This window comes from Eleutherodactylus coqui, chromosome 7, assembly GCF_035609145.1.
Source record: "Eleutherodactylus coqui strain aEleCoq1 chromosome 7, aEleCoq1.hap1, whole genome shotgun sequence".
Lineage (NCBI taxonomy): Eukaryota > Metazoa > Chordata > Amphibia > Anura > Eleutherodactylidae > Eleutherodactylus > Eleutherodactylus coqui.
Window position 1 is genome coordinate 103,683,468 of NC_089843.1, and position 27,193 is coordinate 103,710,660.

Sequence of the window (27,193 nt, forward strand, 5' to 3'; positions counted from 1 at the left end):
CCTCCTGAAAGGGCTGTGCAGATTGGCTGAGGGCTCAGTCAATAGCAGCTACTGCTTACCTATTGGCTGAGCGCTCAGCCAATGGTAGATAGCTCTTAGCTATTCATTCATGAATAGCAATATCTTAGCTATTCATGAATGAATAGCTAAGAGCTATCTGCCATTGACTGAGCGCTCAGCCAATAGCTAAGCAGTAGCTGCTATTGGCTGAGCCCTCAGCCAATCTGCACAGCCCTTTCAGGAGGCGGGGATTTTTAAATCCCCGTCTGCTGAAAGAGCTCAGTAGCAGTGTCAGGGAGCCAGCCGGAGGACGCGGCTGACAGCAGTAGAGGTGAGTAACTTATTTATTTAACCACTTTTTTGTGACAGCTGTCACAGCTGCGGCAGAAGTCAGCGGCATTCTCCATATCTTTTCAATGGGGCTAGCGCTGCTGCTGCTGGCCCCATTGAAAAGACTGACGATGTCACAGCGATATCCCAGCGATTTTGGGATATCTGCCTGCGTTTTTCTCGCACTGCGGTGCGAGACTTTAACTTTAGAATCGCATCGCAGTGGAGAAAAAAACGCCAGTGGGTGGGAGCCCTAAGGATGTGAAGCTCTCTTTCAAAGTTGGACTTTGAAGGTAAAAACACCAACTATATGTTCCCAAGGCTGATGGAAGTCCTCAAACAAGTTCATGATTCCAAGCTTACCTTAGGGTCACAAAGACTTTGGAACTTCTGTTTCATTCTTTCTGGTGGCCTGACTGCAGGAGGGATGCAAAGAGGTATGTCACCTCTTGCAAAGTATGTGCTCGGAACAAGACACCACAAACTTGCCCTCTAGGTTTTTTACAGCCTCTTCCAGTCCAATCAAGGCCATGGGGATCAATATGTATGGAATTTATAGTGGATCTGTTCCCCTAGAAGGGAATGACTACCATCCTGGTTGTAGTGGACTGACTTACAAATATGGCTCACTTCATCCCCATAAAAAAGATTCTCACAGCTGAGCACACAACAGAGTTGATGATCTGGGAAGTTTTCCAACTACATCGAATTCCTGATGAGGTTGTCCCTGAAAAAGGGGTTCAGTTCACCTCAAAGTTCTGAAAACACGTCTGCAGAGCCCTGGGAACCACTGTGAAACTTTCCTCTGCCTTTCATCCTCAGTCCAACAGCCAGACCGAGAGAACAAACCAGACTCTGGAGCAGTATCTCTGCTGCTTCATGTCCCACCTTCAGAATGACTCGGTGGATTATTTATTAACAACAGAGTTCACGTACAACAATGCCCAACATAGTTCTACCACCCAGATTCCCATTCTATGCCAACCATACAATGCACCGTTTTCATTCTTGGCCTTCCTATCAACACTCCTGTCCTGATGGTCAGCCACAGACTGAAAGCATTGGTGGATATTCAGAAGAAATTAAAGGTTGCTCAGGATGCCTACAAGGAAGTGGCAGACCAACATCGCCAAGCGGCTCCTCCTTTTGGGTTGGTGAGAAGGTATGGTTATCCACCGGAAATCTGAATGCCCATTGAACAAATGTTTATTGGACCTTTCCCAATTTCAGCAAGGGTCATACAGGCAGCCAAGGGATCCACCGACGTGTCCCTGCTGAAGCCGTTGCACGAGAATACCTGCACGGGGAGACAACAACTGCCTCCCCCTCCTGTAAAGGTTCAGGCACACGAGGACTTTGTCATTGAGAAAATCTTGGACTCTTGAAAACACAGGAAAACTTCCGTACCTGGTGCAGTTGCAGGGATACGAGCTGGAGGGAAACTCTTGGCTCACAGGGGAGTTCTATATAAGGTAACCCGATAAACCAAGCCCTGGGATGTCCAGAGGACATCCTCAAATGAGGGGTCCATTGTCAGGAATCTCACTACTGATTCATCCAGCCTGTGGACAGTTCCCTTGCATAACTCTTAGCCTTGTTCCATGACTGCAGTTATCTAGGTCCTGCCTTCTGGGCCTGACCCTGCCTCTGCTCCTGATTGGGCTTACTATAAAATGCTACATCTACAGCTTGCCTGTTACCACAGCCAGGTAGCCTGTCAGCAAGAGCACTCTGATCCCCAGAAGAGAAGGCAAGATTGTTTAGAGGGCTTGTGGGATAGAGGGTTCTTTTTTCCTTCAGCTCCATAGCCAGTCCATGCTGCTGCCTCACTGCCAGGTAGATAAGGCACACATGTGGGCTGAAGGCAGTTTACATTCTGCATGGTCAGCAGATAGAGCCCTGGCACCTATTTAAAAAAACGTTTATCTTAACTTTTTTTTACTGCAGTATTTCTTGAGATACTATATTATTTTTAGTTTAAAATTAGTCTAGTTAGCTACAGGTATAATTTATTCCTGCCCTGCATGCATTTACTTGACATGTACTTTTCTAAGATTTAAGAATTTTTGTTTTGTTTTTAAAGTAGGTGTCTATTATTGGAGAAATCAGCGTACAATATTATCTTCTGCCCTCTGGCATAGTTAAGTATTAATATTCTCTAATGTGCATTTTAGTTGTTTGCTTCAATAAAATGCAGTGTACAGAAATTAACAGAAAGAAAATTAAATTCACCCTGCAGACAGTTTCTTCTATCTAAGCCTTTTAACTAGTTTTGTTGGTTTGCTGGTTCCCCATGTGGCTTTTTCTAATAGAGGTCATTTAAGAAAGTATTTTGTTGGGAAAGGACTAATCTGAAAACACTAAGGTTTATTATCTCATAACTTGCATCTCAACCTATCACATTGTTATTATATCAACATGAGATAGCTACGACATGTTTTCTTCTTAGGGAATCTCATTTTTGTACACTGCACTATGCAAGCACAACTCCAGTTCTTTGAAATGTCTACACCAAGAGCTTTTCATAACATTTCAAAATGGTTTCAAAGCTGTCAGACTGTACCTCCACTGAATTTTTTTCTTTATTTTTTACTATTATTAAAAAATAATTAGCCTGCCTGATTCTTCATTACTTTGACTCACTTATGTGCATTACAAATAAAACCCAAATATAGAGATAAGTTAAATTGAAACTAATTGCAATGTTGAATTAAATCTAAAATTCAAAAATTATTAAATGTGTTACTGCAATTTGAAATCCATAACAATTTTTGTTCTGCTTCTGACAGAAACTCAAACCAGCACTTTTCACCATGTGTCATCTTCCTCTTTATTGTTTAAACAAGAATAATGCAAAAAAACCTAAAAGTTGTGTTGTAAATTAAGTTTAAAAAGCCTGGCAAAACGTTATGTGCAATCTTTGCCCTGTTTAAAGGAGCTTTCTCATTAAAGACATTGAAGACATTTTATTGGAACATACCATCAATTTCTAATAACTAATGGGCCGACAGTCGGGTAAACTACTGCACGGGTGCTGACATCATGGCTAAGGTCAACAGCGCTCGTGTAGAGAGTTCACACTGAAAGACTTAACCATTGGATCACAGGGTTTTTGCTGTCTTCTTGCTGACCAGCATTTAGACAGAACAAGAACCCCATGATCCAGCAATGGTTTTTAAGCTGACTGAAAAGGTAGCTTAAAAACCTGTGAACAAATAGTGAGCGATTTCTGTGCATTTACACTGCATGATTATCGATCAAATTTGTTTGTTTGAATGAATCTTGAATGATAATCATCCTGTGTAAATGGCCCATTAGGATTTGACTGCTCTAACACCTACAATTGCTACAAAGTGACAGTTCTCTTAGGGATGCACTACGGCCATTTAGTTCAGGCGAGTTTTACTTAGCTGTTTCCAGAGGTAGTATGACCATTCCATTTTAGTTGATGGCTTATTGTAGAACCGTAGAAGTTAACTTGAACCAACGGCAGCCAAAAGGAGTTGAATCTTTTTCTAGCTTTTCTTTAGGATCAAATTGGCCAGATCAATGTCTTTAAAGAGAAAACCTGTTATAATCAAATATTCAGTGGAATCAAAGCATATGATTCATCTACTAATGTATAACCTGATAAATCATATATTTCTGCGTTCTTTATTTGCTTTCTGCCTGCTTGCATGAGATAAAATAATAAAACATCACAAGTGACAGATTAAAACCAGCCATTTATTCCTTTTATTCCTTTCTTTTTTTACTTAATTCACCATAAATGTCAGTGATTTCTTTATAATTCACATAAAAATAAGCCTAGGAATTGTTTTCCTTGCTAAGCCGCCGTATATGAAACTACCACACCACATACATAAAGTCATGGTCAATTAAAACCTACATACTTGATAATTTATGGATCCAATGCAGTTCATATTTATATATATTATTCCTTATTCTTACTATTTTCAGCAATTGTAAGTTGCTCAGTCATTCTATTATTGCTTTTGTTGGGCAATTGGGGACTATTCTTAGAATAATTGCTACATGTAGTCTCTTACAAGGGCATTAGGCCAAATGCACATTACCATGTTTCTGTTCCATACCAAATCCAACTTGTACAAATATATAATATGGCATATAAATAGGGGACTATACTGTACATTGGTATACTTCTGATTACATATGCAGGCATACAGAATGTTTTCCTGTATGAATTAAACATACTCCATCAAATGCTATATTGCCTCCAATGGAGAATATTACTAGAATAAGGTGCCCCATGGAGGCAAACATACTGTATGGATGCACATAAAGTCCCTAAAGCTATACAGCATAGAGCCTTCACACAAAAATTGCTCACCCATGTGCATGAGGTACAGAGGGAGAACACATTATGAAGTCTATAATATTTTACTTTCACTTCAAATACAAGATTCATAATAATCAGACAATTCTATAAGGCTCTCAGTATATCCAATTGCAACAGGAAACTACAAGTTTAGACGTGTGTAACCTAGTCCATTGAGAAATTAAAAAAGAGTAGTTGAATTGTTTCATCTCCAAGATTAGAATAGGATTTGATCAATGTTTTCCAATACTCAGTAAAGCAATACATTATCATTAGACTATTTAGTTTTGCAAATAATGTATCATCTTCGCATTTATCTACATAGGAATTTCAATTCACTTTGTATGTATTTCTTTCTGAAAAATATTGTTTGGAAAATTGCCAAGACTTGGAAACAAACCAAGATTTATTATTTCAAATGAACAAATATCTGATAAAAACATGCTTCTGGAGCTTCAAAAATACCATCCCAGATGTTTTATCCCCTATTAATATACTGAGTAGAAATATTTGATGTTTTAGCACCAATGCATAAATATGTACAGCTGTGCGCATTTTACGTTTACATTTTGATGTGAAAAGAAAATGAGGCAACCATAGTTTAAAGGACCTTTACTTGTTTTGTTTTCACCTACTCTTTTGTAAATGAGATAAACAAGAGGATTTGAAAACCTTCTCTGAGATAAAACACAGACTTTAATCTTTTTATGCTTGAAATCCTGCTATTATTTGAAGGATTTGTTTTTATGAAGTTTTTCCAGTAGGAAAGAGCTAGAGTTTTACAATGAAACTAGCAATGGCTGAAGTTTACTTTACCCGGCAGTTTACAAGACAGAGGGAGCTAGCTGGAATCCCAGTCTTGTTTGGTAAGTGCTTAGGGATATGTTATCTCTATACAGTTTGCTGCTTTGGACACCATGAACAGTATGCAGTAGTATGCATTGATTACAACCCTTGTCTCTTGGTTCAAATTTAATTCCTCAACAACTGCAGATTCTTATGATCACTCTGGTTCATAATGGCAATATGATAGCAATAATATTAATTAACTTGACTCCTTGCTATAAAATACTTATCTCCCATCTTGCTGTGGTTGATAAGGTTCTGATAACATATTAGAAATGGGGCAGAAATATTTGAACACACATATATAATGACACAGTGTCAAGCGGGATGTAAATTGATCACTGCTGTCAAGTCTATGCTTACTTTCAGCAGGTTATATTCCGGATATGTAGCAATTTACTAACATACAGTAATATTATCCTATAGTAAGACAAATGCCCATGGTGTTCAAGGACGTCAGACTGGCAGTGTATAAGTAAAGATTAATGTTGTGATTATTATCACCATCATCATCATTATCACAAGAAGGGTATGTCCACCCTTTGTAGTATGTTTTTGCAGTGTTGTCTTCTGTGCAAGACTCCCCTCTGTGAGACACAGCAGAAATCAATGGTATTAGTGTATCTTGACGCCACCTGGAGTTGAGGTGGAGTCAAGATACTGTGTGTTTGACAGGGGATTGCGGCCCCCTGTTCCACATTAGCTGTTCAGCTGTTGGCACTCATAGGTCCTGTAGCACCAGCGTCCGGCATGCATGGAAGAACCTCTGTATCCCCGTTCTGGCCCTCACAGCTCCTGTAGGCAGTGGCGCTCTGACAATCGTCAACGGCAAAGTCCGGTCGGCAGCATCGCTCATAGCTCCCGAACGGCGCTTAAAGCAAGCTGCGCAGGAAGGAGACAGTGCCGAACTGAAGCAGGGACACCACTGACAGCGCTGCCGCCGGCTTGGGCCGTAGGCAGAACGCAAGGGGGAGGCAACTCCCATAGAGTTCAATAGAAAAGCCTATGGGAAAACCACCAAAAAAAAACAAATTATGCTGTGTGTTAAGAAAACACCACAGATGCAAAAAGTCACCAAAGCATTGCAAACTAAAATGTGCAGTATATGTTTAATACTGCTCTATAGGCTTTAAAGGTAATGTATATCTTTGCACTCTCAGTTCTTCAATCAATTTGTCTTTGGAAATGGAGACTTTTTGTAATTTCAAAACCATTGGTTTCTATGCTTGCATTGTTTTCTAAAGCACTGCAGACTGGGTAACTGACAGATCAGTAAAATCCATCTGTAAAAGTACAGTGCATCCAACTTCTCAGCCTGCTCTCCTGTGCAAGAACAAGCATGCTATGAAGCGACACATTGCACAGCAAGGGATTTCTAAGACACAACAATGTAGGGTCTTCTGCAGTTAGGGTGGCTTCACACGAGCATGTTTTTGTGCATGCATATGCGCACATGAAAACACGCGTCTATTAGAACCAATGCATTCCCTATAGTGTGTTCACATGTCCGTACTTTACAGGCATGTGCCTACAAAGATAGGACATGCGTGCACCATAGGGAATGCACGCATTTTCTTCAATAGAGCGGCAGCTGCTGCCACCAGCTCCATTGAAGACAATGGTCTGTCGGCACCCTGTAATTGTTTTTTCAGGGAAGGGCTTTAAATATAGGCCCTTCCCTGGAAAATAAGGCAAAGTAATGTAAAAAATGATTTAAAACATACTCACCTTCCTTCAGCTGCCGGGGCTCAGCTGCATCTTCTTAGTATTGTCCCTTGCTCTGTAATGCAATTCTTTGAGCAAGTGGGAATTTAAAATCCCTGCCTACTGAAAGAGCTGCTTGTGATTGGCTGAAATGCTCAGCCAATCACAGGCAGCTCACACCTGTCATTCATTCTGCAAGAGTTGCATGTGATTGGCCGTGTGATAGCTGTGGCAGGGAAATCTTTATTCCCTGCAGGGATATAGAATTCCTTCTCTGCACCTGTCACATCTGTGACAGGTGCAGCAGGGAATTCTTTATTCCCTGCGGGGATGAAGAAGACATCTGCTGCATATACAAGATGTGTTCTTCATCCCCTTGGGGTACACGGCAGTGGCGGACAGGTAAGTATATATATATATATATATTAAATTTTTTTTTTACACTGAAATGTTTGTTTTTTAGGGAAGAGCTTACATTTAAAGCTCTTTCCTGAAAAACAATTCAGGGGTACCGCAGACCATTGCCTTCAGTGGAGCTGCCGGCAGCAACAGCAGCTCCATTGAAGGCAATGCGCACTTGCATACACACGTGTTTCTGCGCGTACAGAGGTGCGAACTGAATGGCTGCTATTTACACTGACTGCATGATGATCGTTCAGCTTATCCTCCATCATTTATGCTGCAAAAGCCTATAGAGAGCATTTGTACCATGAAAATAAGACATACCCTGAAAATAAGACATAGCATGATTTTCCAGAATGTTTGAGGATGCAAAATGATTTTTCAGGCTTTTTGAGGATACTTGAAATATAAGCCCTACTCCAAAATTAAGCCCTGCTAACAGTTAATTAAAAAGTCAATTTAAATAGTGTCCAGGCAGCTATACATGTAAAAAAGTTAAACCTTTTTGAACAAAAATTGATATAAGACACTGTCTTATTTTCGGGGAAACACAGTAGTACTGACTGGGCATGGCTTTACAGTATCTGACAGAGGAGAAGGAAGGGGGGAGATGAACTTGTGATGATCATTGCTGGGAATGCCCGAGTCACAAATCTCAGTGAATGACTTGTGCCAAAGCACATTTAAGCCATTTTGAGTGCATGACAACATTGCATGATTTTTCATGCACAAAGGTTTCCGTAGCCGTTAAGATAACACCTAGCTGCAATAAAATGCAACAAGAAAAAAGGTAATAAAAATGTTTCAAAGCATTTGCTATTTTTCACAGAAACATTATATGCAAAATAACAAGCTTAAAGATCATCTATCTCCTGTGTGCAATTAATATTATATTAGAAACATTATGAAGACACGGTTCAATTTTATTAAACATTTTTTCTTGAAATTTGACTTAGGAGTTTAAGAGTCTAAGGGGGTCTACATTTATCTGATTGAATCTGAAGGTTGGAGCTTCAGTGTTGCACAGCGAAATATGTGCTTGTGCAAAGAGTTGATTTCTGCAGGAAGCAGATGCCTTTGTTGGTCACAAATTGGTATTGCAGGCCCAGTTGACATTGAAGTGAATGGGAATTTGGCCTGCAATACCTAGCCTGGCCACTGCAGTAAGAACAAAGCTGTACACTTCCTGCAAAAGGCAGTTAAGTGTTTGAACACAACGACCCAGCAAACAGCTAATAAGAAGGGATCCTGGGTGCTAGATCCCAAATGATCAATTATTGATGGCCTATCCTACTGATAAATCATCAGTAGTTCACAACTAGACAACCCTATTAAGCCATATAAGTTACTTTTTTTTTTTTTAAAGAACTTTTAAATTCCTCTTTGAAATATATGTATAAATAAACAATTATATGTTATAATGTTATATTTCACTGGTCAATAAATGGTGCTCCTATTCTCTTTAGTATTGCTTGGATAGTGTCAGAGTACGTACAAGAGCACACCGTATTGACAAGCAGAAAGGTAAAATTCACAGTTGTCGATTTACTGATACATTTCCTGGAGGAATAACAGAGGAACATCACAACAAAGAGTTTTAAGAAACAATTTTTTCTATAGAAAATACAAGTATTTACCAAAATAGATGGGCCAGGAAAGCTGACTGATGCTATTTAACATGCATATGCTTTGTATTTCAATCCACATTTTGATAAACAGTTTGATCGGGATTATGTCATGCACCTTCACAGAATAGACATAAAAATGTAAAGTTTATATGGAAGCTTAAGAAAGTGAAAACGTTTTGAATAAGGTCAGATATACCTTCCAAAATATTTATTTATTGAAACAATGAGAATGAAAGCAACGCTGTATTGTATTGTTAAGTACATTCTTTTTTCCCCTTATTTAAAAAGAAACTTTCTGTGCAGTTTAGACAATTGGTGCATGGATTGGTGAGTTTCGTTTTCTGGTGGTTAGTCTTTTGAAGTTTCCATTTGAATGTCTTTCCATATAGCACTAAATGGAGACTCAGATACCCTTCAGTTGGCACAGATAATAGTCAAGGTGAATAAAATTTGCATGCATAAAAGACCAACATCAATATTAATGGACGGTTCAGATCGCATACAATCCTTGCCTATAAAGCACACATGGCTGCTAACATATCACCCTCCTAATTTGTTTGTACAGTCTCAGATCTACAGAATGAATGCATTAACCTTCACTGGTTGTCAAGGTCAGCATAATCCTTTTAAATATTTTGTCCCACATAAAATCATTTTTAATAATACATTTCCATTAATGCCCATTTATATACATTTTATTTTTAGGTCATGTCAGTTTTAGATTGATTTTGTACTCATATATCTCATTATACATTAAACATAATTAAAGAGCCTTAAAAAGACATTTTTGATAAATGACTTTAAAATAAGATATAGATGTCTGTGTTAGGACTCCAGCTCCTCCATATACTTTAAAAGGCTTAATACTAGTAACTACTAGTATGTTAAGCGAACATACTCTGCCGAGCTTGAGGCTCATTCGAGTATTAGCGTACTCGATGGTGCTCGTTACTCGAACGAGCATCAAGCCGTGTTCGACCCCGCCCCAGTTTTTGGCTCCTACCCGCTGTGACGTGCCTGTTTTGGCCCCTCCCTGCCGCAGTGCGCGTCATTGGGAAATTTTTTGTCAGGGGAGAGAGAGAGAGCGAGAGAGATAAAAAAAATAAAGCTTGGCACACGGCGTCTCACATACAAAAATGCTTGAGTCTCCCATTGTAGTCAATGGGGTTCGATACTCGAGTAGAGCTCTCGAATTTTACGAAAAGCTCGACTCAAATAACGTGGACCTGAGCATTTGGATGCTCGCTCATCTCTAGTAACTATATAAACAATGGACTATGAGCTGAACAATGATCGTTCACTATAAATAGCAGCAGTTCAGTATTGAACAGCTGCTATGTTAAGTCAATTGAGAGGGGCAGGGGAGTGCGAGAAGAGAAATCTCCTCCAGTTGCCCCACTGTGAGGCAGTGATACTAGCTCCCATGCAGCAGCACGAGAGCTAGTACGTGTGGGAACGACTGTCAGGTCCAGCCACTGACGTGGTGAAGAATTGTGCTACTGGTGAGCTATTTTATTACAATTGGGTATCATTTGCCTGACATTCCTCCCGTCTAAATGGGCCTTTACACATATTTTTTTGAAATTGAGACAAAGATGCACTTTATATTTTTCTTCTTTAGAGAAAATTAGTCTGTAGGCAATGGCTGGAAAGCAACCATCATGGGTGCAACAATAGGGAGTGCAGAGGCTGCAATCATACGAGGCACTCACTGTGTGGGGGTTTCTCTATAACATAAGAAGATACTACTACTTATAATGGCCCATAATTGTCTGGGGTCCATTTCTACTAATTCTGCTTTATGCCCCGAGAACATCTAGCTATGCCTATGCTTTTGAATAAAATCTTAATGTGCATGTCTTTTTTAAATCTAAATCAATATAAAGATCATGTGATTTGATATTTTTCAATACATGTTACTACCAGATTGAAGATGCTTTTATGTAAAAAAAAATCCCTCTTGAATGGCCACCCTATCCAATTGAGGGTTTCAGCTGCTGCCCTCTACTATGTAAAGCCTGTATTCATCTCCATAGGCACCTTTAGATTTTAATACTGTTTTGAATAATAACTATTTTAATAGCTCAGCTTTATCAAAATGGATCATACTATAGCACATTCAACATTCACTACATAGACCACTGGCTGATTATAATTGTTATTGATGTCTAAGTTGATGTCTAAGTTTAATGCTCTGTTGATATTATCTGTGATTGGAGAAAAGAATATATGATAGAAGTAATTTGTTTGGATCCTGGAGACTTAAACAAAGCTGTTAGGAGGCCTCACTTTGCAATATCTATCCTGAAGGATATTCAAAGTAAAACCGTAGGCAAAATAAAATCTTATCCATCTTTGATGCGAAAAAACATGACTTCTGGCAAAATAAGCTATCTGAACATTCTGCGTACCAGCAGATATTTAAAAACAAACCATAGGGAATATCCACGTTTCAAAAACTTCATAAATATCATCTGCAAGTGAACTGATTAAAACACTTTGGTGAATTTTATTTTTGATATACTCATGACAGGTAAAGAAAAGGGAATGCACTAAAACAGCAAGGACAGCTACATAGTGACAAACTGATAGAGAAAAAGTATAGCAACAGCAAAATGTTATTTGTAACTCTATGAAAAAGTAAAACCAAAGAGGTTCAAAGACATTCAAACATTTTTATGGTATTTACTGTGCGGGATAATGTATTTATTTTGTAGTTCAAGTAATTACAATTGTGATTATCCAAGTATGTAGTTTATATATATATATTTTTCAAAATAAAGAAATTCATATGAAAAAAAGTGATTTTTGTTTTTTGTCCTTATTTTTTAAGCTTTTTTATTTGCATATTTTTACTTTTTGTGTCTTACTAGAGAACTTGAATATCAAATCTGATTCCTAATACATAGTAATAGATTGAAATACTTCTGCAAAGCATTGCAACTGACAGGTAGGCTTTTAAGTACTGCCTCTGATAAATTCTAATAGGCATCTGTCCAATGCAGGCTTAAAGGCAATTGTTAGGCCCTTGGGCTGCCATATTAAGCCATTGGTACTCATAGATTTTCCCGCAATGGGGCCAAAATAGAGTGACAGAGAAATCCTCTTCGCACTGTAAATCCACCTAAATACCACAGTCTATACTATCTACCTTCCTGCCACTGTGTAAGAGCTTGGTCAGGCAAGCGATTTTTTTGTGCACTTATGTGTTCAAAAAAATGTCCTTCACGGATCAGCCAAATGTTCGTGACTGAAGCTCGTTGCAGTGGCAGAGGACTGCGATACTATCCCATTGCTTTTAATGGGGTCGGCGCTGACACTGGCCCAGTTGAAAGCAATGGGAGAACATTGCGATCCTCTGCCACAGCTGTGACAGCTGTGGCAGGGGATTCTTTCATGACTGCTGTAGTCTCCTCATCACTGAACAGTGTGGCAGTGCTGTCAGAGTGTTCAGGAAAGAGGGGGCTCCCTGTAACATCACATGGTGCATGCATGTCCTCCTATCTTTTGCATGTGCGAGTATTTTGTGCTTGTAAAAAACAGACATGTAAACACATCATAAGAAACCAATGGTTCTAATAGCCACACAAAAAAACGCTCGTCTGACCTCAACCAAAAAGAGTTAACCCCCCCCCCCCCCAAAAAAAACAAACAGCTGAGGGAGCATCTATTGGCTTTCTCTGTATCTCCAATAGAGTTCCACCTGAATATTTGTACTTATAGTCCTAAGCATATTTAAGGTAAAGCCTATAGAGCTACAATTTGCAGTGTTAACCAAACTAATCTTTAGCACTTAAAAGGTCTTATTCTGTGTTTTCTAAGAGCCCTTTTGCAGGGACAAAATAATTGATAAAATAAGCACCAATGACACATGCAAGTGTCTAAACAATCGCAAGACATTATTATAATTATACATAAGGACGGCTACACACGACCCATTCGGATTCCGCATGCAGGAGCCAGCAGCGGAATCCGACCCTCTGCCCAGCCAGCGTCCGCATGTACCTGTCATTGTATCTTCTCTTCTGTACTGCAGATGTTCAGATGGCTCGCCATTGGACATACACAGTATAGGTTTTTTTTTTAAATTTAAACCCCTGCTTTTCCCATGTCATTGCCTAGCGATGACACAGAATCTGCGACCTTTCCGCAATGTCAATTGTGGAAGGGCCACGGGTCCATGTGGAATCCACACAAAATAAAGCCTGCTGAGTAGAGATGAGCGAGCATGCTCGGTTAAGGCAATTACGTGAGCGAGCACCGCTTTTTCGAGTAACTGCCTATTCATCAAAATAGATTCGGGGGGCGGTGAGGGGGAGCAGGTCGGGGAGTGAGAGAGATCTCTCCCCCTCACTTCCACCCGCAACCCCAGCTCACCCCCGCCGCCCTCCATTCTTTTTGGACGAGTAGGCAGTTACTCGAAAAAAGTGATGCTGGCTCTAGTAATTGCCTTAACCGAGCATGCTCGCCATCTCTAATGCTGAGATTTTTTTTCTAAAAGTGAAAAATCGCAATTGATTTATGCTTGTGTGCAAGAAAAGGCCATGTGAAGCCCATGGTTTCCAAAGGGTTCCTTTACATTAGCTATGTTTTGTCTGATTCTACATTGCTAGAAAATAAAATTGCGGCATGCTCTATACTGCCACGAATTGTGATGTTTTGCAGCCTATGTTCCCTATGGAGCCTCATTGTTTATCACATCGCATTGCACGAACCTGCTATTTTTGTGCGATGCAATTTTAACATTAGAAAGTCCTATTAACTTTCCAATGATAAAATTGCACGATTTTATTGCACAAAAAAATTGTGGGTTGCAACGATGCGATGCAAGATATTTCTACGAGAAAAAGCATTACTGATACTACAAAATCACATGTACAAAGCTGCGAAATTAAAACAATTTTGTAGCAGCGATATCGCTGTCGCCCGTGTGAAAGAGGCCTCATTCTTATTTCTTAGTATCCTCATTCACGCATAACACAGCAAATCTTTTTCATTATTTGTCTGCAATATGCACATGTACTTGATTTTCGGAAGTGCACTAGCAGACAAGTAATGAATATGTCTCCATAAATTCATTTTAAAAAAAAACAGGTAAGAAGAACTAGACAAAGATCAACTACAAAAAAAAATCACCAAATACTTCAATTTATCTATTTTAAATTGCACATTACTTTGGGGAATGTTGATGACAAATTCTTTAATGTACAGATTTGCTGGTACTTATTGTTAGATGGATTCCCACTGTGTCTTCTCCACATTGGTAGTGCACATCAAAGATACATTTTTTGAAAAACAATAAGACTTTTTCTCGGTCAAGACGCCTGGTGTTTTTAAAAGGCCTGCAGTGAATTGCAAGAGGATGGCCTAAAATCAGGCTGACATGTTATCTATACAAACTGCTGGCTTAGAGAGTATTACCCACAGGTTTGATGATGGCAGCCATCTTAATTAATATACAGGCTCAAAGCACCAGGTGAAGAATACTGCAAGGGTAGAAAGAAAAGCCATAGGAAAAAAATTACTGTGCCCTTTGACTATTGAAAAGATATAAGCAGCTAGAACAGTGACCAGATTATACCGTGGGATCCTTGATCTTGTTGCAAAAAATCTGCATTTAAATAATGTCTATGTCAGGCTTAGTTACTGCATATCAATTGTTGCATGGTGATAGATAAATATGAGTTAGATAGATATGAGAAAGAGAGATAAATATGAGATAGATAGAGAAATATGGCATTAGTAAAAAAAATGTAATAATTTCAGTAGGTGTCACAATAACTTTTTTCTTATTCGTAGTTCATGTTATATGTCATGAAGTAGGTGTAACTTTGACCACACATGATATGAAACCATTATAGTAGCACAGAAGTGTAAGAAAACAAAATATAAATAAATATATATATACTTAACTGTCTGCCACTGCCGTGTCCCCTGCGGGGAGGAAGCACACATCTGCCACATGAAGAGCACCTATGCCAATCACAGGCAGCTCTCGCTGAATGAATGACAGGCAAGAGCTACCTGTGATTGGCTGAGCGCCTTAGCCAATCAGAAGCAGCTCTTTCAGCAGGCGGGGATTTTAATTCTCCGCCTGCTCAAAGAACTTCATTGCAGAGCCGAGGACAGCGCAGAGGGGACGCAGCTGAGCCCTGGCAGCTGAAGGAAAGTGAGTATGTTTTTTTTTTTTTTTTTTTTATACTACTTTGGCTTGCTTTTCAGGGAAGTGCTTAGATTTAAAGCCCATCCCAGAAAAACAATTAATAGGTGCTGGCAGCTGGATCCTCTAGCGCTTTTTTTTTTACACTAAAAGAGAGGAGCTTATACTTAATGCTCTTCCCTGAAAATCACTTCAAGGGTGCCGGCAGACCATTGCCTTCAATGGAGCCGCCAGCAGCAAATGCAGCTCCATTGAAGGCAATGCACGCACCTGCATACATGCGTGTTTTTGCGTGTGCAGTGGGGCGCACATAGGTACGCACCTGTGTATGCACAAGCACACGCTCATATGAAGCCACCCTTACATGACTAGCTCCTAGTGGCAGTTAATCTAATTTCCAAGTTTCCTTTGGCTTTTTGTTTGTCTAAAAGGGTTTTCAAATACTACACTACTGAAGACTTAACTTCAGGATAGGTTGTGATTTTTAGATCAGTAACAATTTGACACTCAGCACTCCCATCAACAGATATGAAGAGACAGCAGTGTGTCTTGGAAGAAGCACAACTCTATACACTATGCAGTCCCCCGCAAGGGAACTGTAGCTCTTTCCCATTCACTTCAATAAGAAATAACTAGAGATGAGTAAACGTACTTGTCCAAGCTTGATGCTCGCTCGAGTATTAGGGTACTTGAGATGCTCGTTACTCGAGACGAGCACCACGTGGTACTCGAGTCAATTCCATTCCCTGCATGTTTTGCGCCATTTTCTAGCCAATAGACATGCAGGGAAGGCATTACAGCTTCCTCCTGAGTCGTTCCAGCCCTATCCCACCCCCCTGCAGTGAGTGGCTGGTGAGATCAAGTGACCGCTGAGTATTTAAAGCGGTCCCGCCCGCTGCTCACCTCAGACACATGCTGGCAGAGATTAGGGAGAGTGCTGGTCCTGCTATAGGGAGAGTGTTAGGCTACTGTTTGCGTCTTCAAGAACCCCAACGGTCCTTCTTAGGGCCACATCTGACCGTGTGCATTACTGTTGTGGCTGCTGGGAGCAGTTTTGCACAATTTTGTTTTTCATCTTGGGCTGTGCAGACTATTGCGTTCTCAGTCTGCAGTCAATTATACAGAGTATAGGGGCAGTACTGGTGAGGCAGGGACAGTGGTAGTGTAAAATCCTGTCAAGTACCCCAAAAAAGCTCCTTCTTAGGGCTACTGTGACCATGTGCATTATACTGCGTCTCTGCTGGGAGTTGCCTCACTATTACCCAGCTAGGCCTTTTTGCAGCCTTGCGTATTATTTTTTTGGGACTGCAGTGTGCGTTATATAACCGCTGTCAGCCTCGAACTGCAGGCCAATAATTGCAATTTTTTTTTACACCGCTCTGTGTGTGCCTGCAAATTCACGCACAGCGTGTAGCGACAGCCCCTGATAGAGGGAAAGACATATACGCGCTCTCTAGGCTGTTAGCTTTTTCAAGAAAATTAGAAAAAACACTCCTTCTTAGGGCTACCTGTGACTGTGTGCATTATACTGCGTCGCTGCTGGGAGTTGCCTCACTATTACCCAGCTAGGCCTTTTTGCAGCCTTGCATATTATTTTTTTGGGACTGCAGTGTGTGTTACATAACTGCTGTGAGCCTCCAACTGCAGGCCAATAATTGCCCCTGATTGGTTCCTGCGCTGAGCCAATCAGAGGCAGCACTCACTCACCCATTCATGAATTCATGAATGGGTGAGTGAGAGCTGCCTCTGACTGGTGAGGCTGTGACCAATCAGAGGCAGCTCATTCAGCAGGCGGGGATTTTAAATCCCCGGCTGCTGAATACTACTCACAGCAGTTCAGGAGAACTGCCGGCCGGCCGCGGCTGAGCTCCGTCTGCCAGGACAAGGTGAGCATATTTTTTTTTTTACTTTTTACACAGTTTTGGATGATTTTCAGGGAAGGGCTTATATTTTTAAGCCCTTCCCGAAAATTCATCCTGAGATCGCCCGCAGCCCATTGCTTTCAATGGGACCGGCTGTATTGCCGGCTCCATTGAATTCAATGCGCTGGACAGCGCTGCACTGCTCCGGCCCGTTTCTAATGAAACGCGGCTAGGAGCAGATTTTTCGGGCGATTTTTTGGCCCCGGTCACGCGATTTGCGGATGCGCATCCTTCATGCGATCCGCAAATCGCGGCAAAAAACGCCCGTGTGACCGAGGCCTAAGGCATTTTGAGTTTTTCAGAAATCTAACATATACTATAGATCATATTTCATCATGGTTGGATCACAATTTTTCTTCTTATGCCTTCAATGGAAAAAAAACACAGACCATGTACATAAAGTAGTTAGAGACCTGTCAATTATAAGGAACAGCATAAGGGAAGGCAGAGGCGAGCCTAGCACATAACTCTGGCCATAACTTTCTTTTCTCTAAAAAGGTAACTAATTATGATCATAGTTAGTAATATTGCCTATGGCTCGTATATTGAGAAAATTGCTGACTACTTGTGTGTAAGTTTAGCTATCCAATTCCAGCCATGTTTAGTCATCCACTGCATATAAGTTGTGCCTAAAACTTGCCTATAACTTGGGTTTAAAATACAATTGCTGAAAGTATTTTGTATTAAAAAGTACTAATCCATTTTTGAAATTTTAGCAAAATGAACTACCATATTTCAAAATATTTGATAATACGAGGGGGTACTGATAAGTCTTTGGGTTTACCCAGAATGAAACAAGATAGGAAGATGAAACTTTACATTTATTCCACATACTCTCCACTAATGTCAACACACTTCTTAAATCAGTATTCCAAGTTTTGTAAGCCTTGCAAAAAGAAGGATTTTGGTTGTGCCTCAAACTAGTCATCCGTAGCAGCCATGGTATCAGAAATGGTGTGAAATTTGGTACCCTTGAGGTGTTTCTTCAGGTTTGGAAACAGATGATAGTCGGAAGGAGCTAGATCTGGTGAATAAGGTGGGTGGTCAACCAGCTGGAAGCCAAGCTCCACTAGTTTTGCCGTGTCGCTTATGCAGTGTGAGCGGAAGCATTGTCTTGCAGTAACAAGATTCCTTTGGACAGCTTGCCGCACCTCTTGGCCTTCAGAGCTGCCTTCAATTGGTCAAAAAGTTCAATGCAATACCTTGCATTGATGGTGGAACCATTTTGAAGGTAGTCCACTAGCAGCACGCCCTCCTTATCCCAGAACACAAACGCCAACACCTTAGTGGCTGATTTTTGCACCCTGAACTTCTTTGGGTTAGGAGACCCACTGTGCCTCCACTCTTTTGACTGCTCCTTGGTTTCAGGGTGTTACAAATAAATTCAGGTCTCATCCATAGTGACCAGTCGATCCAGGAAGTTCTTATCAGTCCGGAAACGCTGACAAATGGAGCAGGAAATTTTCACTTGCATGCTTTTCTGATCTGTTGTCAAACATTTGGAGACCCACTTTGCAGATAGCTTCTTCATGTTCAAATGTTCATGGTTAATGACACAAACACGTTCATGAGAAATCCCCATGATGTCTACTATTCCTTTAGCTGAATTTTGCCGATTCTCCAGTATGAGGTTCTGCACAGCATCGGCGATCTCCAAAATAACAACCTCTCTCGGTTGTCCAGGACGTTTCTCATCATTGGTGCTGAAGTGGCCCATTTTAAATTTGGCAACCCAGTTCTTAACTGTAGAATATAAAGGTCATTGATCCCCCCAATGTCTATGACATATCACCATGAATATCCTCTTCGGACTTTCCTTGCAGAAACAAGAATTTTATCACTCATCTGCTCTCACTTGCTGTGAATATCGCCTTAGACTCCACCATTTTGTTTTCCTGCGTGCCTAGATCACTGTTGCCATAAGCTACAAACACAAAATTTTGAAAACATATATTAGACACATAAGGCTTTCATGTAATGTAACATTCATTACCATAGAAACAAAAAAAGAACACAAAGCCAAAGACTTATCAGCAGCCCCTCGTATATACTGTAAATGCAATACAATAACACAAAGCAAGACAATAGAAGAAATAAAAGTTAATTATTAACTTTAAATGTATTTTTCTTGTAATTTTTTGATGCCCACAGAAAATATATAGGCATAAAAAAAACAACAAAACTCTTGTTTGGTTATTACTAGTGTTCAAACGATCAACACAATGATAGTGTTCATGTGCAAAATAATCATAAGATTCCAGCTGAGGGTAAAATGTTATAATTTATGGCAGATTAACCTTGGTTTGCTGCTGTGAAGGGGTAGGACTGAACAGTCAGAAGATTTTACAAAAACAATAACAGTTTGGTTCTACTGTGTAATGCTGTATGGTACCAGAAATACTAAATTAAATGTATTAAAGATTATACATACAGACTATAATTTATTTCTTTGGAGCATTGTGGAACATTTTCTCATAATCTAATAGTTCAAATTCTAACCATCAAATATCAAGATGCTCTAATAGTAACAGATTGCAGTGTCTTTTGTAGGTATAGAAAGCAGAGATGAGCGAGCATACTCGGTAAGGCGATTTACTCGAGAGACCATTGCTTTTTTGAGTAATTGCTGGATCGTGCCTGAAGATTTGGGGGCGCAGCGGGTGGCGGGGTGGCGGGGGGGGGGGGAGAGTGAGAGAGATCTCTCTCTCCCTCCCGATCCCTTCCACAACCGCCCCGCTTACCCCCGTGCCCCCCTCCCCCACACCCTAAATCTTCATGAACGAGCCAGCAGTTACTCGAAAAAGGCGATGCTCTCTCAAGTAAATCGCCTTACTGAGTATGCTTGCTCATCTCTAATAGAAAGTTATCATTGTGTCCAATTAGAAGACTGTTTATGTAGCCTGTATTAAAGCTTGTATGCTCTAATAATGCATATGACCTTGACTTCATGGAACAAATATTTTAATGCTTCTGCATAATTCCAAGTGAAAATGTATGTATCTTTGTGATCCCACAAGGCAGTTAGATTGATAGACGAAGCATACATTGCAGTAAACAAATCTCAGTCTTTACTTGGAAGCTAAAACTGTGGCGTAGTCTCTAAACTTAGTACACAATTTCAGAATTTAGTAACAGATTTTCAACACTTTGTAATGCTGGCTTGGCTTTGAATCATAGAATGGTAGAGTTGGAAGGGACCTCCAGGGTCCTCCAGGGTATTCGGGTCCAACCCCTGCTCAATGCAGGATTCACTAAATAATCCTAGACAGATGTCTGTTCAGACTGTGTTTGAATACTTCTATTGAAGGAAAACTCCCCACCTCCTGTGACAATCTGTTCCACTCATTGATCACCCTCACTATCAAAAAAGTTTTTTTAATCTGTGTCTCCTCCTTTTCAAATTCATCCCATTGCTTCTAGTCTTTACTTGTGCAAATGAAAATAGGTCTGATCCCTCTGCATTGTGACAGCCATGCAGATACGTTTTTGCAAACTAAACATTCCCAGATCCTTTAACCATTCCTCATAGGACATGATTTGAAGATCGCTCACCATCCTGGTAGCTCTTCTCTAAACTTTCTCCAGTTTGTTATGTCTTTTGTAATTGGGGTGCTCAGAACTGGACACATTATTCCAGATGAGGTCTGACTGTAGCAGAGTAGAGGGAGATAATTACCTCACTAGATATAGACTCTATGCATCTCTTAATGTATCTCAGAACTGTGTTTGACTTATTTCCTGCTGCATCACACTGTTGACTCATGTTCAGTCTGTGATCTATTAGTATACCCAAGTCTTTTTCACATGTGCTGCTGCTTAGCCTAGTTCTGTATGTATTTTTTTTTTCATTTTTGTTGCTCAGTATAGATGAGCGAGTATACTCGCTAAAGGCAATTGCTCGAGCGAGCATTGCCTTTAGCAAGTATCTCCCCTGCTCGAGACTGCAAGTTCGGGTGCCGGCAGCGGGCACGGAGCTGCGGGGGAGAGCGGGGCGGAATGGAGGGGAGATCTCTCTCTCCCTCTCTCCCCCCCGCTCCCTCCTAGTGACAGCCTCTACTCACCGTTCCCCTGCGCCGGCACCCGAACCTGCAGTCTCGAGCGGGGGAGATACTCGCTAAAGGCAATACTCGCTCATCTCTATTGCTCAGGTATAGGACTTTGCATTTCTACTTGTTAAATACCATTCTCTTGGTCACCTCCCACTGTTCAAGCTTTTCTGGATCTAGTTGTATCCTCTTTTGCTCTTCTCAAGTGTTAGCTATCCCTCCTAGCTTTGTGTCATCACCAAATTTGATCAGCTTCCCCTCAATTCCCTCTTCCAAATCAATTATAAAAAAGATAAACAACATGAGCTGAGGATAGAGCTTTGTTGTACCCCATTTGACACATTCTTCCAATTGGATATGCAGCCATTTGTAAGAGCACCCTTTGAGTATGATCACTCAGCCAATTGTGAATTCACCTAACAGTTGCCTTGTCAATCCCATATTTGGTAATTTTTTCAATAATCGTGGTATGCAAAACTTTGTCAAATGCTTTACTAAAGTCAAGATATACTATATATACTGCATTTACCTGATCAATCCAGTCAGTGATTTTGTCATAGAAGGAAATTAGATTAGTCTGGTATGATTTTTTTATTACAAACCCATGCTGGTTCTGGTCCATCTACTTTCTGGGAAAAATCAGATGCTAAATTTAAAAGTTTGGCTTTCTCAACAGCATTTTTAAGCAATTCACCATTTTCATTCTGTAATCTGTAAACATCCTTTAGACATACCACACAATGCTGTTGAGAATGGATGATAAATTGATGTACGATCATTATTCCAATCCCGTGCCACCTCCGTCACAAAATTGTCAGGAGCCGCAAACGTGGGCATAAAGGAGACTCAGGTGCCAGCAGTTCTACACATCTCCACAACGCAACAATACTCTGTGTGGGAAGCACGTGAGCAGGCCCAGGATCAGGCTCGGTCCCAGCCTCCACCTTGTGTGACCGAAGGTGCTGCAAGTGACATAGCAATGGGAAATCCATGTGTCCCCACACCATTCATTCTGTGTAGGTGTCAGATAGCTTAACACATCAATGGGAAGTCTTTGAGTTCCTTGGGCTCACCTATGCTGTCGGTGCACAAAGATGGTATTACACAGGAAGAAATCAGAGCGCCCAAACATGGCAGAGTCTCACCCCGCCACGGACCTCGGCCCATATTTCTACCCTAGTCAGTCAGTGTATTTGAGCCAGACAGGTAAAACACCACAATGGGAAGTCTTTGTGCACCCACAGTATAGGCGAGCCCCTGGAACCCAAAGAAAGTATTACACATAAAGAAATCAGAGCGCCCAAACATGGCAGTTTCACCCCACCAAGGACCTCGGCCCACACTTCTACCCTAGTCAGTCAGTGTGTTTGTGCCAGACAGGTAAAACACCGCTATGCAAAGTCTTTGTGCACCCACAGCATAGGCAAGCCCAAGGAACTTAAAGATGGTATTACACATGAGGAAAACAGAGTGCCCAAACAAGGCAGAGTTTCACCCCGCCAAGGACCTCAGCCCACATTTCTACCCTAGTCAGTCAGTGTATTTGTGCCAGACAGGTAAAACACCGCAATAGAAAGTCTTTGTGCACCCACAGCATAGGCAAGCCCAAGGAACTTAAAGATGGTATTACACATAAAAAAACCAGAGCGCCTAAACATGGCAGAGTTTTACCCCGCCAAGGACCTCAGCCCACATTTCTACCCCAGTCAGTCAGTGTATTTGTGCCAGACATTTAAAACACCGCTATGTGAAGTCTATGTGCAACCACAGCATAGGCGAGCCCAAGGAACTTAAAGATTGTATTACACATGAGGAAAACAGAGTGCCCAAACATGGCAGAGTTTCACCCCGCCAAGGACCTCGGCCCACATTTCTACCCTAGTCAGTCAGTATATTTGTGCCAGACAGGTAAAACACCGCAATAGAAAGTCTTTGTGCACCCACAGCATAGGCGAGCACCTGGAACCCAAGGAAAGTATTACATAAAATGAAATCAGAGCGCCCAAACATGGCACTTTTACCCTGCCAAGGACCTTGGCCTCGGCTCACACCCTCATTAATCGTGGGCATAAAGCGGACTCGGATGCTAGTGCAGCTGTGAACGTCTCAATAATGCAGTAATGCTCCTTTTGTTTGGCCCAAACCAATGTCTCAGAAAACTGTGGTAACACGAGAGAAAACACATGTTGCCCAGCGCTGATCCCCAGCTATGGGAAATCCATGTGTCCCCACACACTTCATTCTGTGTAGGTGTCAGATAGCTCAACACCGCAATGGGAAGTCTTTGCGTTCCTTGGGCTTGCCTATGCTGTCGGTGCAAAAAGATGGTATTACACAGGAAAAAATCAAAGTGCCCAAACATGGCAGAGTTTCACCCTGCCAAGGACCTCAGCCTTGGCCCACATTTCTGCCCAAGTCTGTCAGTGTACTTGTGCCAGATAGGCAAAACACCGCGATGGGAAGTCTTTGTGCACCCACAGCATAGGCAGACACCAGTAACATTTCTGTAGCAAGAGTATAGGCAGACCCCAGTAACATTTCTGTAGCAAGAGTATAGGCGGACCCCAGTAATATTTCTGTAGCAAAAGTATAGGCAGACCCCAGTAACATTTCTGTAGCAAGAGTGTAGGCAAACCACTCAAAGCATTCAGTAGCAAAGGTATAGACGGACCCAGTAACATTTCTGTAGCAAGAGTATAGGTGGACCCCAGTGACATTTCTGTAGCAAGAGTATAGGCGGACCCCAATAATGTTTCTGTAGCAAAAGTATAGGAGACGCCTGTAACATTTCTGTAGCAAGAGTATAGGCGAACCCCTCAAACCATTCAGTAGAAAAGGTATGGGCAGACCCGGTAACATTTCTGTAGCAAAAGTATAGGTAAGCCCCTCAAACCACTCAGTAGAAACTGTATAGGTGGATCCCAGTAACATTTCTGTAGCAAAAGTTTAGGCAGACCCCTGTAACATTTCTGTAGCAAGAGTGTAAGCGAAGGCCAGAAAAATTAGTGTACCAAGACTACAAGTGCACCCCTGAAAAATTGCTCAACCGTGAGGGCAGGTGAAATCCGTAAACATTTTTTAAAGATACAGCTCGCTGTTGCTTAATTTGTAACAAAGCCTGGAGGCAGCCCTATGAAAAAAAATTGGTTTCTGTTAAAGTATCAATACTTTTGAAACGTTGAAAAATTGTAAAAAAAACCTTTTAAACTGAGCCTTTTGGGTCGCAGAAAAATTGGCAGTTCAGCGTGATGACATGCTGTTTTCAGGGGAGGAGTAATAATATCCGAGAGTGATTGAGAAAGCTAATTCCCCCTTTTTTTGTGATGATAGAGGATGCATTTTTCTCCTGTTGTAGCGAAAAGAATCATTAGGTTCCGCTGTTTTCCACCAGTGGAGAAGAGAAGTAAGGGAAATCCAGCCTTTGTTCATCTTTATGAGCGTAAGCATGTCAGCACTGGCAGTTGACAGGCGGATACGCTTATCCGTGATGATTCCCCCAGCTGCACTAAACACCCTCTCTGACAAGAGACATGAATTTATGAATGGGTGTGTGACTGCTGCCTCTGATTGGCTCAGCGGGACCAATCAGATGAGAGGCAGCAGTCACTCACCCATTCATAAATTCATGAATGGGTGTGTGAGTGGAATCTGCCTCTGATTGGTCAGGCTGTGACCAATTAGAGGCAGCTCATTCAGCAGGCGGGGATTTTAAATCCCCGGCTGCTGAATACTACTCACAGCTGTTCAGAGCAGTTCAGGAGGACTGCCGCTGGCTGCGCTGAACTCCGTCTGCCGGGACCAGGTGAGTATATATATATATTTTTTATTTTTACACATTTCTGAATGAATTGCAGGGAAGGGCTTATATATTTAACCCCTTCCCAACAATTCATCCCGCGATCGCCGGCAGCCCATTGCTTTCAATGGAGCCAGCTGTATTGCCGGCTCCATTGAATTCAATGGGCTAACATCGTTCTGCCAGGACAAGGTGAGTATATTTTTTTTTAATTTTTACACATTTCTGGATGAATTGCAGGGAAGGGCTTATATATTTAAGCCCTTCCCGACAATTCATCCCGCGATCGCCGGCAGCCCATTGCTTTCAGTGGAGCCAGCTGTATTGCCGGCTCCATTGAATTCAATGGGCTAACATCGTTCTTCTCTGCCACAGCTGTTACAGCTGTGGCAGAGGAGAACGATCTTTATGCTGGCAGTGTGTGTGTGTGGGGGGGGGGGTGGTGGTCTCACTCTTGCCACTATTGTGGCTTAATAGTGGGACCTGGGAACTTGAGATGCAGCCCAACATGTAGCCCCTCGCCTGCCCTATCCGTTTCTGTGTCGTTCCCATCACTTTCTTGAATTTCCCAGGCTTTCACAAATGAAAACCTTAGCGAGCATCGGCGATATACAAAAATGCTCGAGTCGCCCATTGACTTCAATGGGGTTCGTTACTCGAAACGAACTCTCGAGCATCACTGAAAGTTCGGCTCGAGTAACGAGCACCCGAGCATTTTGGTGCTCGCTCATCTCTAATAATGACACATTGAATGAAGCATACTTTAAATTATACATTAAATCACCAGTGTAGAGGCTAAGTTATATTTTATTTAGAACCTATTGTTTTAGTTGCTTTTAAAAGTATTAGCTTTGCATAAGTATAGCCTTTAATGATGCTACCAAATGATGTCATTGTTCCAGCTCGAAGGCTAGTGCTGTCAAGTTAGCATCTGTTACATTACTTCTTGAGATATGGCCTGTTAACACTCAGTTTATTTGGCGTACACTGATTACAACTAGGACATCTGTTTACCAAAAATTGTTAGAGCATTTTCCAGCATTTGACCAATCCATTGATATATACTATAACAACAATAGTAGCAAAAATCAAATACAGCAACCTCTACTTAATGTGAAGTTACTTTTAAAGTGAAAACATGGGAAAATATATTGCAAGAGCTGTAGTCATTATTTTTGTTATGGAATTGATCTAATTCAGAACACTTAAACTGTACATGTACATATAAAGCATGTGAAAAGACTAAGAATGGAATATATGGGCATTTCGGTCATTATAAAATCATTGCGCATGGGATTTTTTTCTATTCTTTTTTCCATTATGAAATCTTTAGAATTCTCATAAGCATATAACATATTTAGATCCAAGTGCATAACACCATATGCTTTTCTTGAGATATTTATGTACCTATTATTCATACAGCTTTTGTGTATTGACTGCAGTCAGATCCAAACGCTATGCACCTTAGGACTTATTTTAGTGAGTCATATTTTTCCATGAAAATCACAATGCTGTCCATGAAAGGTTTCTTTCATGTATTTCTTCATGTTTGGATGTTAAAATTAAAAACAGAAACAGAAACAAATATATATTACTAGCTGATAAACCCGGCTTCACCTGAGTTAATTTGGTACAGGTCTTTACCTGTTGTTCGCACAGCAAATTTTCATAAAGTCATAGTTACTTCAGAGGAATCGAGGAATAAAATATGTTTGCACATAGAGGAGCATTAGATTCTCCTCAAACTGCATGTACCGATGGTGCTCTGTAGAATGTGCACCCCTTCAACTCTACTCACTTTTTACTCTTAAAGGTATCAGCCCTTTTATTCAAGTTTAACTCCAGACTGGAGCTTGCAAGTTTTTCTAAGCCTTAAAGGAATGCTCTATCCCTGCAGTCCATGGCTGCTTCCTTATGTACTTTACAACCTTCCAGTGTATTCACATAGAGGTCAGTTAGATTGTTCTCTGTATATACACATAGAGATGAGGTAAATTCTCCTCAGTATGTGTACACAGAG